This window comes from Bombus flavifrons, chromosome 10, assembly GCF_040668555.2.
Source record: "Bombus flavifrons isolate JBK064 chromosome 10, iyBomFlav1_principal, whole genome shotgun sequence".
Lineage (NCBI taxonomy): Eukaryota > Metazoa > Arthropoda > Insecta > Hymenoptera > Apidae > Bombus > Bombus flavifrons.
This window is the reverse complement of record NC_138451.1, coordinates 13,053,469-13,070,878: the sequence shown is the minus strand read 5'-3', so window position 1 is coordinate 13,070,878 and position 17,410 is coordinate 13,053,469. Positions and strand designations below refer to the sequence as shown.

Below are 17,410 nucleotides of genomic sequence, written 5' to 3'. Positions count from 1 at the left end.
GAAATACCTGCAATCTGTGCGTACTAAAACGTTCGACAGAGTCTGTAGAACCATACTTTACTGTTAGTTCAACGGTAAAGATGATGTTTTATGTGGAGATGGATGCCTTGTGTTTCGAACACAAAAGAATAGGAATTATTAGAATGGGAAATTTATAATTGAAACTATGTTTAAAGATCTTATCTACGAACAGTACATACATGGAAACATCTTGAATCGCATAGTATCGCTTATTTGGTAATAATATGTCAGTTAAATTCATTTGAAGACCTAGTGCCTAAAATAGAATCTCGTGACAATTCAAAAAGATCGAAAGATGATAAATCGAAGAGAAAGGGAGATCATGTACGTGTTCTATCTTAGATCTCTTGCTTGTATAAATTGTTGCATAAACTGCTTAGCAACCTCTATTTTAACAATGATGATATTCACTTTTAGGTCAATGGATCAATATAAGATCTATATGCGGTGGCACAAATCTAACGAAAACCTCTGCTAAAATATTCTGCGACAATAACGTTTAATATACAATACAATCACACGCATTTGATTATATTTAATAATATATTTATTAATAATATTCTAGAAAATATATTTATCTTTTTCTTTCTACAATAAACCAATTTCTATGACATATCCAACCGCTATATAACATATATAATAATGTAGAATATTTAACGAGGATGCATTCAAGATAAATAATTCTATTGGAAAAGTAAGTTTGTATCGACAAGAGGAATTTATAACAAGAATCGTGCAATAAAAGAGAAAGTTAATACGTGTTTCGATATGTACATGGTTATTCAAAGCCATTAGTTACGCCACTTAGCACATAGGTAATTGAAGCGGAAGATATTCAGCATTAGGATGAAAGATCTATGGTGCGAACCGCTTAAGCACGAATTTACGGGAATAGAGAATGCTACGAAATCCCTTTAATGACAACCAAGTTTGTGCTACCAAAATTTAAACAACAGACAGTGAATAAAAGTTGCGTATAAAAGACGATTTATAAACGAAACAAGTATTAGTAAAAAAAAAAAGAAAGTAAATCATATTATAAGAAATATAATGAGCATACGTCATTTTCACAGTATGCAAATGATTAGTACAGGCTGAATTTATTTTTGTGCAAATAGGAAGAAATTTGACTATATATATCGATATATGCATTGAGGAAGGTATGAAAATATAATCAACGCACCTAGATCACATGGTAGCCTCAATTGACTGGATGCTGATTTCTTATTCTTCTTCTTCTTCTTCTGTCAATTTTTGACACCCCTTACACGCTAGCGTGCATGCTCTGCATATTTAAGTACTAGTGATGTACGTCTTCGACCTGATCTTACATACATATATGCATCAGATACATAAATTATTGAAAAAGGAAATAAGACTGAAAACTATTATTATGTTACGATAGATGACGTAAACGTTTGTAACTCTGAAATGTTTCATACACTAGATATTTGCCTCCTTAGACTGTCACCAGTTAAAGGATTTGAACCATTTATCTAGCTTAAATGTTTCGTAACTACTTCTGCAAGCATTTTCTGTTCATAAATCTTTGTCATTTCCACTACTAAAAACAATGCGCCATCCGAAAAAATTTAATGCGCAAATTCTTCTTAATTAATAAAGTGTTTGGGATAAAGAAATTACATTTGAGACAAAGAACTTCTATTGAGCTGAATTTTTTTAATTCAATGAGAGATAGATCCGTAAACATTGAAATATTACTCTGTGATATTATTTATAAATATATGACTTTATTACGGAAATCTAAATTTGTCAATTAAATCAATATCGTTCTTATACTTCATAATTATATGACGATCAAATATAAAATATACTATGACGTTAAATATTTATTAAAATAAAATTATATGCGGAATGATTGTTTAATTATTGCTTCGTATGTTCAATCCACAGGCTGAACTTTGCGCAATTTCCGTCCATTCTTCTCCTTTCCGGTACCTGCAACAGAATCATGTTATATGCGTTCGCGATTATCTACAAAAAACAACGGATTAATCCAGTGATGAATTAATATTATTAATTAGCAGTTGACACACAGAGATCCCAAATCTAATAAATTAGATTTTTATAACCATACGGTAGATTTTCATGAACGTAACTAAAAAAATTGAGATTAAATAGAGATCTGTTTCATCCACTAAATTATGACAACTACTTTATTTTAAACGTTTCATATATTTTTCTATATCGTGCGTGTCGTATAACGTATATTTTTGTACCTTCAAATTTTCCATAAATGCATGAAAATCTGTAATGCAACAATGCAAATTTCACTTTAAAAACCGTTAATAGTCTAAAACTTCTGCCATCTTCAGAAAGACGTAAGAGAAGAATTCTTTAGTACCTTTTTATATATAGCCACGTTTTTATTATCCTCTTGGTTTCTTTTTGTATTTTTCCATTAACCAAAGGACGTGTCGCGTTTCTTATTCGCGGGCATCGCGAAACGTAGATGTACGGAAATTCCGATCGTAGATTTGCGAGCAGGTCCGGGACTAAATAGCAAATATTGTCTGTAGGCTCGATAAAACCGTGGTTCGTTAGTAAACGTTTCACGAATATGACTAGGCGAAGCATGCTTTAAACACGTTGGCTTGGGAATTTTTTATTTCGCTCACGTGTGTGCTAGCTTACGTGTGCCACATATAACAGTGGCATAATTCTTCCCGGCGGGAGGAGACTTTTCTCGGCCATTCCAAAATACGCGATTTTCTCATACGCTTGCTAACATTGTTCTTTTTTTATGTGCACAACGTGGAAAAGAAGCGAAACTTCGGTGCTTTCCAAAAACTCACGTGATTTGCATAAAGTGAGACATCTGCATCGAATTGTTTCGTTTTCCTACTTCTACAACTCCTAGGTTCGTCGATATATTTATAAATATAATTCGTAACATTTATTTAGTTTATCTCCTTCTTTAACTATAGTATCTCAATTACAAAACTTTACAAAAGGCACATTTAATTTCTTGAACGATATCTATAGTTCCAACATAAATCGATCACGATGCGATATAATCCACATCGAGCGATTCAAGAAATTATTTAATCATCTGGGAAATTTAACAATGTTTAACATTTCAATGAAAGAAAACGCGTGTTCAAGGTACAGTGCAAGAAATGGCGAGAACCTTCGTATCAGTGCACTATAAGGTCAAACATTGTGATGAATAATTCATCCCCAGACTGAACATAACTTGGCGTTCTAAAACGAACAGTTGCTCGCATACGTTCGTTACTATACGCTCCAATTTCTCCAGACGATTGTCATCAGCGTTTTTCAAAGAGGTGTATTATGCTTATGTTCAATAGACGACCGCGACTGTCGCCGAACATTGACTATCTCACAGCGATCGTTCAGCTTATGTACGACTCACAAATATGTATTCTGTTCCCTTATAAATATGTATTCGAAATGTATGAATTATTGCATCTCGATTACCGTTTACTGTACTTAACAATGAAAGAAGGTTAATTCGACGTTTCATCGAGAAGTCTGAGAAAATTTTTGTACAAAACACAAAATATACATATCTATCAAGAGATAAATATATATATGTATTTTTAAAGTTAAGTGCATCTCTATTTTTCGTCATTTCCTCTGTCAATTTTACTTCTTTTTCAAAACATATATTTTTGTTATACTACAATATCCTCAAAGAACCATACAATTCATGCACTGATGAAAAAAAATTTCGTTTCGCACAAAATTTTTCATTTCGTCGACAAAAGGGTTTCACTTCTGCTACATACCGTGTTCAATTTACTTTTATGCGTTGCAAATGTTTCAAAATGGAGCTAATTTCTTTTATAACTTAGAGAACAACATTTTATCTTCTCAGATGCGAACATTCTGTCAGAATGTCTGCCAGTAATAGATACCTTGTAGTGTTATAAATAAGATTATCGCACGAGGTATTTCAAAATTTAGTAAAATTTTTATTTCCCTAGCAACTGTACTATTTATCATTCGTTTATACCGCTTTGTCGCAAAATATTTTTCTAATACGTTTCCTATCCACTCCAGTAAACATCGTACATCGTAACATTTGCACATAACATCGTAACACTGACACACACAGGCGCGCGCGCACACACACACACATACAATCTAACCATCTTTTCCTCTTAACACTTTGTGTGTTTTCACATACCTAAGCTTTTGGCGCTTTTCAATCCTATGGTACGCCACTACGTCCTCCACTCGGAACAGATTTCGGGTCAAAGTTAATCCGAGCTGGACGAAATTCATCCAGGATTCGGCCAAGCATAATGGAAGTCGATAACCAAAGAGATTAGTTAGACCAAAGATTAGACGACAGATAGGAAAATCGGTGTTCGGTGGCTGGCTTATCGTAAACCGTGTTATCAAAGCAACCTAACATATAATGCTTCACGCGAAGGAGCCGCTTGATCCCACGGCTAACTCGATCGATATTCAATTTCCTCGGCTCGATCGCCGTTACATCGAGATACTTTATCACTGTGAGTCCCCTCGTGATCGTTGATTACTAACCGCCCACGGAGCCAACGATGATATTTCACTGGCATAGTTTGCGCTAAAAGGATCGCGGAACAAAGACCTTGACAGAGCTGGAAGAAAAATGCACCGGATTTGTCGTAATGCGTGAAGAACGTCACGAATCCATTTCGTTCGATCCATCATCCGAGACGAACCCGTCACCAAAGAATGTGCGCTACTGCAACGATGCACCGCAGATTCACACAAGAAGAAAAACGAAAGAGAAAACCGACTTTCATACACGATATACAGGGTGTCTCGCAGTATCGGGAAATCACTTCGACGATGGATTCTACGCATGAGGACAATGAACTCTTTTTTTTATTGTTTTCATGTGCAGAATCCACGGCCTAAGATGTTGTTCGATGCTGCGGGACATCCTGTACATTCCCTTCTTTTCTTTTGTTTCTTTTTTTTTTATTATTAGATTCGATGTTCCATTTTTGCAGTATCAAATTTTTGCAGTCATAAGAGAGTGCAGCTACAGTGATGGACGAAGGAAATTGTACAAAATAAGAAGTATAAAATGACAACATAATTGCGCAAAATGGATTTATGTTTAATGAGAGCAGTGAATAGATGTAATATATACCACGGAATAGATAGCGATATAGTAAAAATTTTTGGTACAAAAATTAGCAGAATTCAGTGTGACAATTTTAAACTTCCTTTTATCCGCCACTGTAATTCTCACGTTACGAATTCTCGCTTTACGAACATTTGGCTTTACAAATTTTTTAATCGGATTTTTTATTTTATATTGCCCGTGGCAAAGGTGACTAGGAGCAATTTTTTACAAGGAAAAGAAAAAAATACATGAGAGATTTTTAATACATCTTCTACTACCTCGACAGCTGCCGATTCTTCCGGTGACGAAGCAGCGAGTTAATTCTTCTTCAAAAAATCTTTTTTAATTAAAAATTTCTGTCTTTGAATTAAATTTCTGTTTTTAATTTGAAATATCTCGTGTTATTTTATAAATATGTAAATCTTAGACTAGTAATCCTTTTTTATTCCTTAATATTTATTTTAGATTTTATATATTTCTTCTTACGAACGTAACTCTCGCTTACAGTATTAATTCTGAGGCAAATACATTCTCGCTGTACAAATTGCCGATACACGAAACGTCACTAGCAACCAATTAATTCGTAAACTCGGGAACCACCTGTACTACCAAATGACTCGAAATTTAATACACTTGGACCGAATTAATTAGTAAGTGAATGCCACAGTAAATACAATGGTATGCCAATATAGGTCATCCTGCCATAAGTAGTGCGGTTTTCAGTTTTCGTGTTAAAAGTTAAAAAAAAAAAAATTATCTTCTCGTATTTTTTATAATTCACTATCTTTTCCTGGTAGATTTTCTATTCCAACTTTTTAAAAGTCCGATAATAACGCCTCCCATTGTTTCGTATTCTCAGAAAAACAGCATTGTTTATGACCAACACTTTTCCTAGCCATCGTAATAAAAATTCTTTTCAGTTCGGTATCACTTTATCACCGCGAGATAAAATATTCGTGAAAACAACGTTCAACCTCCATTGACGAAGTTTAATCTCAAGACTATTGCATTTTTTTAATAGACTCGCGATTACGCTCTACGGACACATTTTCACAGTAGTACGTGACAACGATGCGTTAGAAAATTCGACGTATTCCCTCGTAGATTATACGCGACCATTAAACGCTAAACAGCAAGCTAACCGTGTGTCGGAGCGTGAAGCGTGTTCGCTGATTAACCATGTATAATTAAAATGTAATTTCTCCCTCGTAACCGGGAAGTTTTAATCAAACGGGGCTTAAACCAAAGAACCAGAGGATGGGACTATAGCGCGATACACTAGGGGGATGATTATCGCGGTGACTGCGGACCGCGGGATTCCCAGTCACCTTTCTTCACCACTAATGTCCAGTATTTTATGCAACTGGATATTATTTGCACATCTCGAGGATTATTTAGCGATATCTTTCTCGAACACGGTTGTTTTTGGAAACGTTGTCCGTTTGAATTATTATACAGCGAATTGTTATACCGTCAACTTTTCTACGCGATACTTGCACAGAATTGGAAACATTATTTTGACGCTATTTATACTGTATCGAACATTATTTATAGACACAATATTCTTCAGTTTGTTATTTTATCTTTATAGCCGTTGCTCCTTGCTATCAGAGCAGTAGAGAATTTGATATGTACGTACGTTTTATTTGGACGTTTAAAATGTTTATATTTACAATTTCATTTTTACCAATTTGGTAAGGTAAAATTGATCGAAAGCAATATGAAATATGAAAATCAATCCGCTTTGTAATTACTTCCTTCGTTAATTCCTGAAACGAGAAAATAATGACGTAATTTTAATACACGAAACTGATATTATTTAAAGCGGATTAGTATCTTGTGTAACTTCAAGCTGTGCTGCGAGCCATTTCAATATAAGGGCCAACTGTCTGATTACGTATGCGCCAATATCTCATATTTTAGCTTTAAATAAATCTCATTTATTATCTGTACCAGCTGGATCAAAATCAATGTTATGACTGCATTCTCCAGAAAAGGTAGAAATTGATCGAGTACGTAACTGATACTTGGTATAATGAATTGAGATAAAGTCTGGGGATAATGTATTACTCCTAAAACATGTTCAATTACGATAAAATGAGGCTCTAGGGGATATATCTGGGTACGTGTTATTATTAAATTACTTTTATCTTTCAAAAATGATGATACAGAATTATTATAATGTATGTGATATTATTTCCCAATAATATTGCATAATAATTACGATAAGTATAATAAATAAACAATGCTGCAAGAACGCGTTGCTGTACAGAAAATAGATAAGGTAGAAGATTACACGATCACAGGATAATGTACTTACCATCCTAACAACCTCATCGCCTCAATTTCCCCAAAATTCGGCAATTAATGAGAAAACGGCGGGGGCGATGTCTTGGAAATCATCTCAGCGGAACTATTGCTTATAACAAATTTTCTTTAGTTGCGCATAACCGTTACGAAATTTAATAATTATTAATTTCATTGTGCAACGAGTCGTAAACATATTTGTACGTACGAAGGCATTAACGATAAATTAGGTAAAATTCGAGTTCCTAAATTGTTAACGCATTATTAAAACCTTTAAGAATATTTAATATTGCCTACAGTAATCTCATCAACTATACACAAGTAACCCTAATTTCTTTTTCATCTATAGATATTTTTCGATAACTGTTTAAACCGATCTTTACATTGATAATAGCAGCTTCTGTATTATATTCACACTATTGTTGGCTCTATGAGTGCCATAAATGATTGCACGAATCAGATTTACATAGATGTTAGACAAATGTCACGCTTCATTCAAATTACTTAGATCGTAGCAAGTATATAATCAACTATATAGTTTGCTCTAGGAACCGCGATAAACCGAGCTCAACTACGCCATAACATCAAACTTTACAAAATATTAGATCGTACTTGCGCGCTTCTTTCTAACGATGTTATCTAAACCATTCACATTGTTGACAATTTCTTAGTTACGAACTTCGTTATGAAATTTGTGTCATTGCGATCGTTGCAAAAGATCTAGTACCTAAAACGTGAATAACCGATGACCATCGTAGCAGTAAACGTGTTTATGGGTTGTTTACATCAGCTCGTGGAACCATTTATCGATTCTCGAAGAACCATGAATGCCAAAATCGAGCTTTGTGTCTCGAACATAACATGGAAAGTCGACTTCTGGTGGCAAGTTTCTTCTCTGTTCGAATATTGCAAATCGTCGACGATAGCGTTGTAACGAGTCGTAAACCGTCCAAGCCATCGTAAATTTTCGCGTCAAATAGTAGTAAGATATACGCAGTACTTGCCAGCTACCCACTGGCTATCCGATCGAAACTCGACGAGTTACGATTAAAATTCTAACGAGACCCGAACTCTGAGTACTTATCGCTCTCAGTGATAAAGAGTTCCGCATTACGATGGTCAAGATAAAGAGGAAATATGGTACAAGTACGAAATGTCTCTGGGCTATTTGCACCGGTATTGATTAAAGTGGCCAATTGAGGCTGTTGGACTATTTTCAACTTTCTCTACCACCGGCATCGTGCTAATTACTTGGAGACTGGCCGTCCGAGATATCGACTGAAATTCGATTTCCCCTTTTATCTGAATCCATTTGAAGCCTTCCGGCAATTAGAAGAAGAGCCACCACTTTCGACGCATGTTATTGCTCGCTCTTGAAAAATTTGAATCGTCGTTACGACGCGGTCTCGTCGATGTTAACGAAACGCCATTCGCCTGAAATTATCTATGGGAATGTTAGAAATTGGTACAAAAAAAAAGAAAAAAAGAAAGGAGAAATAAAAAGTAAAGAAAAGAAATGGAAAAGGGTAATCGAAGCTTCGTAAAGAATTTATTTCGAACGAGCATGTCCGCGGCTACGAAATCATACAATCAAACAAGAACCATTCACGTCTCGGAAATTAAATTCCTTTGTCCGTAGCCCTTACATCGTGAAAGCACTTTGTTCGCAGTTTTACAGTTTTACCACATGGCTATTGTTGTAAGGCGAAGTTTACTTGCCATTATATGGCAAAGCAAATTTACTAACAATATAAGCTATTTTTGTGGAAGGCGAGCCGTATTGTTTTGACATTAATCGTAGTAGGATAATTGGGAAACTGTAATATTATATTTACTAGTTAGTAAATCCTCTCTAGATTAATTTTTTTAATTAGAAAGTTATACATTGGAAAAAGAATGTTGACGTTATGAATGAGTGTTGAAGTGGATGAAACGTATGCTGAATTTGTTATTGGAACTTTCAAAAAACATCACATCGGGTATCTGATGTTCTCTGATAGCATAATGGGAGTTTAATATTACGAAGGCAAGTTCTCGCGCGGTCACGAGTTGTTTAAACATTATATGTGTTTAACGTTGTTCAAAGTATCACACGTTCTATGTATTATTTTCCATAGAATGAAGTTCAATAAAATTTCATTAATTCTAAAAATACGATGCGAATATTTCGATTATTGTAATTAATTGTCTCGTTCGATTATGATCAGCTATTGTTAGAACGTTTTGAGATCGCGATTGAAAGAAACATATGTTTTTCTGGTTATACTGTATAAATTTTACTACATTTCGGTTAGAAAGCTTGATCTTATAAGATGATTCGCTACGGGGAGGCTATTTGGTATGGTCGTTTAAACGTACGCTCTGGATTTTATCATTTTGACAGTTCTATTATCGTTACGAAAAATATACCACAGCAGAATCTTCCTTCACGCAATAAAATATGAGCAATATGATTCTCACAAGGATGAACACCGAGAAGAGAGGAGTTTCTGCAATTTTTGTAACAATCGTATGATTGTTCTACCGAATATCTTTTTAGTCTACTTAACATAAAACTTGTTTAAAACGTTGCGAGCCATTTTTGTTCACGTTTTACGTTATTTCAAAGTGCTTGTGAAATTTCAAGATTTTATTACGTAATTTTGGTAAAGGAAACCAACTATCGACAACTTTCAGATCTTTAAAGAATTAATTTTTTCAAGAACGACAAATTTCCTACTTTTTTAAATTTGTATAGCCATTGTCAAATACGGTTAAATTAAAAGTAACCGTAACACGACACGAAATTAAAATTAATGGAACTGTACTACCAACGCTCGTCCTTGAAGCAGTGGAATATGATATTTTCTATTCAATTCCTGCTTCTATAGCGATCCCTTTCAATAATTAAAATTTTACGTACAACGAACGTGAAAATACGACCGTTGGGGAAAATATCCTTTTTCATGTAACTGAAATGATCGTTTCGTGGATCCAAATGCCTTTCCACCTGGCTGATAAAAGCATTTTAAAAAAATGAGACTGCTGCTGGTACAGCGAAAATTTTAATCAATGCCGGGAACGACTTGCTTTCAATCGATAATTAATTTTCTTTTAAAAGGTAATTCAGTCGAATCGAAAACAAGCACAAGCACTACTGCAAAGTTGTTTTCGACGGTATGCTCGAGCGGTGATAATTTTCTTTCATAATCCCATTGGTACAACTGGGTCTCCGCCGCTGTTTTATGCAACCGTTTCCGTTTGTTGTGTTATTTCAACGATACCTAAGAGACATCTGATACGGAAAGTACTTAAACTCGTGAACTTTTTCGTAGGAGTTAAAGGTAAATCTGCTTCCTCCCTCCCTTTTTCTCTCTCTTTCTCAGTGGCGATGGCGAACGACCGAACGAAACTTTGTCTCGGCACGTCCGTCTCTTTCACAGCCTCGTAAACAACTTGCCACGTCATTACGAGTTTCAGTAGGAAATATCCCCAGCGACGTACAAAGTTAATGAAACTTAAGAAAATTTCTTGCTGTTCATTTCTGTCCCAGGATCACATCTAGCAACGTTCTTCCTTCGGGGGTTAATTTATTTAAATGGATACGAGACAACTAGAATACCGAGTGCGACTGACGTTTGTTCGACGTAGTTGTAAATGTTTAAAGCGATTTGTTCTAGGCTCGAACAGACCAGATTTCCTAACTTTTAAGCTCTTTCGATGCCTTTAAAATTGTATCCATTTATTTGAGGAGAATTCATAGAATATGTTGGTTCGAGCGCATTACAGGCGTTTTTCCTCTTTTTTTTTTTTTATATTAACGGCTTTAATTATTCTATCTATGAGAGAGGAAAGCAACTAAATGTACAGAATGTTCCATTTATTCTGGTAAATAATTCTCTACGTTACGTATGTTTTATGAATAATAACAAGTATAAAATATCTATAAAATAAACTGAGAAATACTTTATTAAAAAGATGTAACAAAAATACGAAATAACAATGGATTCATATTGCGTTGAACGTGGATTGATATTTACATTAGTTTCATTTCAAAGTCTTGTTTGTTCATATAAATATAGGATTGATACGAATGAAAAATGTTAAAAATTTCGTACAAATTTCAAGAATGTAATTTAGTACATAAGAAATTTCTTATTGACGCTCTGTAATATTAGCTAATACGTATTACTACCGTTAACTAGTCCAAACAAAATTAGCTTTTTCTTTTCTAAATATCGTTCTTACAAGTAGTTTACAAATGTTTCTATGCCTGCCGCTTTTACATCCTTGTTAACGTACAATAGCATGGAAGATGGACGCGCTGACCTAATAGGAATCGTTTCTATGCGTAGCTAACGTTTCAATCTGGCCACGCTACTTTTCTAAATCCGGTAGAGATGGCGAGCTAAAAGTTTGATCGTTTAAGCGGGTCATTTAACCGTAATGAGATCACAGGGTTAAAATACCAAAAAGTCTCACTTGGTACGTTTTCGATACTAGCTGTTCACAGTTGCTGCTTCAGGCAGGATTAATTGAGCGACCGGTTACTCGAGTTAAAGAGAGCCGGTGAAACATCGCTCGCGCAAACTCCGAGCAAATCTCGTGAACGACGTTAGCAGACTCTTTTAACGTCCGCCCTTTGAGTCTGTGCCGAACGGCTGGAAAGGGGGTAATGCTCCGTGAAACAACTTCGAATCCGCTGTCTTGCTTGTGACAGTGCGGTTATGAAGTTGCGGTTGCGTAAAATGAAGAACGCTTGCGAATCACAGACAGAAAGGAAACAGTAGACAGAGGTTTTTAGATTTGTAACTTACACGACGAATGTACTCGGCCGTTAGCTTATTTTTCACTTTGACAAGATATTTTAATTACAGGATTACGATCGAATCAAAGTGCAACGATTTGAATCTTCGTAATGACCGTCGTTACGCGTAGTAGGACATTATGACCCGTTTAATTTGTTTTTTAAAGCTGATATACAGGATGGATTCCACGAGAAAAAAATAAGGCGAAAATATACAATACAATTTTTTCACATGACGCTCCGTTTCCAAGAAAATCTTGCAAATCTGAAAAAACTTTGAAAATTTGACAAGTATACTTAAAGCTGGTTAGTCCCGGACTGAATATGAGTTAACACTTTGACTGCCACGCCGAAATCACGGGTTTCGCATAGAACGCCACGGGAGTATTTTTATTATTCAAAGCATATAATGGCAAAATAATAACGAATTGATGATGTAAGACAACATTCTTTCAACATTCTCTCAAGCGCTCCGGTCACCAATGACCATCGTGGCGTCACAGGAGAAACCGTGGCCGGTCATATATGACCAACCCGGCAGTCAAAGTGTTCAAATTCGTTGAGAAAATGCTTTGTTTTCGAGAAAAATAAATTTGAGAATGTATCGCGCGCGTGTATTAGACCGGTTCTTAAATTAAACATTTTCAAGCTTTATTTCCTTAAAAATGAGATCTTAAACAAAAACATCTTATTTCATATCTTCGACTTATTTTTTCACCTAGAATCACCCTGTACACGGTTGTACCATCAGTTACGGGCCACTCTGTATAATAATAAGACGTCGTATGTCAGTAGACAGGTTTGAGAAAAGTTCTTTAGCCTAAAGAAAACAGGACTGAATCGCATCTTACCATTTACTAATTACAATCTCCTCTTGTTACCGTTCCTTTTCAATTTGTCATTATGATACAAATAGGCCCCATCCTTTTCAGTTTGCGGAATCAATTATCTCGAGGCCGGACACATTGAAACATCGGGACACGCAAAAGTTTCGCCGTGCGGAACGTTTCGAGTGATAATTTCGCCAGGGCAGATTGTGAAGTGTCGGCTACGCGAAACAGTTGCGAGGGAGAACACACCCCGACATTTCGTTCAATTAAACTCTCAAATTACTCGAGCAAATATCTGTGTGAAATTTTATTCATTGGGTTTAACACATAGGTTGTCACCTCTCGTTGTACCACCGTATCATCGTCCACATTGTTTGAATCAAATTGTGTTTACCGGGTCGTTATTTATATTCATTTAATTTCTGGAAAAGTAATAAATGTCAGTGGTGCAGAAATTACGACATCACGACGGGCGTTCGCAACATTAAATTCATACGAGTTGTTTTTCATGTTCTTTTCACACGTTGTTCTTCTTATTATAATGTTATATACACACACACGCAGTGTCTACGAATCTGCAACCTCGTTTTCTCTCCGATGTTTTTTTATTTTCATTGTTTCTTCTCTAGTTTACATCGTGTCGTATCTATTCGTTATTCTAATTAACAAAACATTATCAAAACGACGAATTTTCTGCTTTTTATCAATTTAATTCGCAAATGTCATATATTAAAAGTAAAATTTGCTACCATTAAAGGTATGGTTGAAACTTTATAATTTTTCGTGATGATTATTACCTTTTGAAAAATATTTCAGGAAATGAAAAAGTTTCGCTTACTGTACCGATAAAGAAAGAAACGAAGATTTATGATACAGTTTTGCATTACAATGCAACAAGTTTCGAGTTTAACGGTTAACTATTGCTTGCATTCTCAGTCTCGATAAAACGGTAGATTTTATTTGTGATGGCGATAATCTGCCAATGATAATTATGCAGTATACTAGCAGTTATTTAATTATCGCTTGGAAAAATAAAACATTCAGGCCGCGTGAAGGCAATTATCGAAAAATAATCAAGCTCGTTAGCAACTCCCAAGCGAAATCGCCCGACATTATCCCCTAATTCTCACTGGAGAATCACTTCGTAATTTCATTCGCACAAGAAATATACCATTAAACGCTTCACTCGAAAACATATTAAATCTGGCGTAACCAAAACGCCACGGCATGAAACAATAAAAGCTCATTAGCTAACGATCATGACAATCAAGTGCATAAACAGTTTCGTTACGCAACGCTTAACGTCCGTCCTGTTATTTGATGTAATTTTAAAATCACATCGAACAGTTCCGTCCGCAAGGGAAGGATCTGCGTGTTTGCGGTGCTCTGCAATTAAAACGCTGTAATTTGCGGAGCGCGTTGATCGCCGGAATTGAGTAAACGGCGCGCAACAGCGTTTCCAAACGCGTGCGCGCTACAGCCAACGTGTATCATAGCTATTGCCTTAATTTGTGCGGGCGCGGGTAAATTGATAATGAATCCGATGTGTCGGTACACGATTAATTTAGGGAATTCAATCGTCCCGATCGAGAGACTCCTCATTCTAGGCGAACGATTCCTATTAGGTCTGATCAAATATTGACATTTCCTTAAAGACGGATAGATTTTAAGATCGCTGCAGTCTGTGTGCTCGAGATTAATTGATTTACTACGTACGCGCGTTATACGTTAAGTTGACTTTGTATAAGCGAATAGGTATAATAAGTGGACCACCGATTTTTACATATTTATGGAAAATTTGAAAGAAAGAAGGAAATGCATAGAATGCACGTAATACGCAAATACGAGGAAAACACGTAGGGTAAAACAATCGTTGTGACATTTAATAAACGAAACAAAAACGATTCATAAATATTGCTAATAACAGCCGAAGGAGCAGTTAGTAGATAAATCGACGATTTTGTTGTTTATTATATTTATGTTTGATTGTTTTCGAAGATATGCATAAATCAATCTATCCGAAAGAAAAAGTGATGGGACTTTAAGCGGCTAAAGCTAAGCCTTCCTGGAACTACAGTCAATAAATCCCAGTGGTCAGGGATTTCGATGATTGAAATATCGCAAAGGAAATATTGCTTGCTGGCGGGATGTCTAGATTTGTCAAACGGATGCATTACGAAGCGGATTTTATCTGGATTTTACTTGAAACACATTTCCTCTAAGAAATTCCCTAAATTTAAAAATTAGACGAACGCACTGAAAAAATGCGAATTGCTCGTATTAATAACATTTAATACATCAATATAATTTTTCCATATATGTATTTTAAAAAATCTGTGATTTCTCGTGACAACGATGTATCGAATTGATCGCGTATCTTTGTGATTTCACAATTCAACTGGACGTCAAATCAATGATAGATAAATCGATAATGTGTAGGTGGAAGGTCTGATACGTCTCGTTTTGTCAGTGGCTTCGCAGAGAAAAGCTTTATATGCTGTAAAGATCCGATTCGCGGTAAATATAGTAAATAAGCGTTAAGTAAAACATATTTCGTGTAGTCGACCGTATGTCGTTTTTGCAGAAAATGGCTTTCGTAATGGGATTAACGTACACAGAGAAAAGGAACGAAAAGAGGAAGATTAAGCTACGAGATTACTCCGTAAGAAAATACGGGGAAAGATTTTTTGCCGTTTTTTTTTTGAAAAGAAAGAGCGAACCGTATAAATCATTCTGGCTCACGTACCTGTTTAGAGAATTTCGAAATTTATTTCTTCATGTTGAGAAACTCAAATAAGATTTTCCTCTAAATACTTGTACAATATTTGTACTCTATTTTATAAACAACGATTCAAATAATAATTGCGTCATAAATGGTAATTCACAAGAACAGATTTACAATCCTTTAATGTCAGTATTATACGGGGTGGTTGGTGACTGGTGGTACAAGCGGAAAGGGGGTGATTCTACGCGAAAAAAGAAGTCGAAAATATAGAATAAAAATTTTTCGTTCGAGGCTCTGTTTTCGAGAAAATCGACTTTGAATTATCGCTCGGTACGCGTGCACTTTATCGCGTCTCGTTATAACGGATCTCACTGTAGATCGTTGTCTCGATGGAAAAATTAAAAAAAAAAAGAAAAGAATTTTTATTCCATATTTTCGACTTCTTCTTTCGCGTAGAATCACCCCCTTTCCGCTTGTACCACCAGTTACCAACCACCCTGTATAATACGTTTCTATCGAGATTTAGTAAGATTAAAATGAATATGTTGGAATACAACGATATTAATCTCATACAGATGAGGTGATTGATCGAACGGATTCTTCCCTTCGTTGCCCAGCGATATCCCCACTAGCGTGCGTTCGTTAGATGTACCGCGGCGGCTGGCGCGTGTATGCTCTTCCGAGAATTCGGTGGAAGAAACGTAAGGATATGGATGGAACATTGAGCACGTCGATGTCGCGCTTTCACGGCATAGCGCTTTGTATCGCGAAGCTGCTGGAAGGTTCCGTGGCACACAGGCATCTACACAGGCTTTTGAACAGGGCACTTACACAGGTCACACTCATTACTGTATAGAGAGTGGGGTTCAAAATCTCCTCAGGGCCCATGGGTCACTAAGTCAGTCAGTCTGAGAATAACTAGCCAACTGTCAACATTCCACACACTCGCTTATATTTCCTGTAATTTTGTTTAATAAATATCACATAATATTATTTCAACATAAACATTGTGTCTTCCACGGATTATTAATCTTAATTTCGAGATTAAATTCTAACAGAATAGAAAAGTTTATTTTAGTTTTCTTTCGAACTGACGTTTTCTACAATCGCCTATATATCTCTCTATGAAGAGATTTTGTTTCTTAATAAAAAGAAAATATCAGCGGCAAATGTCACCACCAGATAATACGTCAATATTTTGTAAACAATACACATAAAACAATCAGAAAATTTTTACATATTATCTACTCGGAAGATAGTAGAAAATGTGCCCTGAATAATGTATTTTGATTTAAATCGACATCTCAATTCGTTCCGAAGATACAACCCTTTAGAGTATAGTAGATGTGTCCAAGTTTATAGAAATATGAATGGCAGTGCGTAGCAGTCCGACCTACATTTTTTCCAGGAAATGCGTACGCTTAGTAGCAGTAATAGTAAAAAAAGCGTAGGCGCTGTCTGTCACTGACCAGCGCAATATTAAAAAGAGGTTGCGATTGGTCAGTAACGCGATTGAAGTGGGAGGTCCGAGCGTGCGAGCGAGACAGCGATAGAGAATTAGTGAAAAATTCTATTCTTTACGAGAACCATGATATCTTAGCAACGGAAAATCGGAGCAGAATAAGACGAAG

At 35.7% G+C, this 17,410-nt stretch overlaps 1 protein-coding gene across 4 annotated transcripts in view; it reads left to right on the top strand.

Annotated features, from left to right (window-relative positions):
• The window catches only part of Sol1 (CUB domain-containing protein Sol1), a 549,725-nt gene that overhangs the window by 180,212 nt on the left and 352,103 nt on the right, over positions 1-17,410 (top strand). The window lies entirely within an intron of this gene.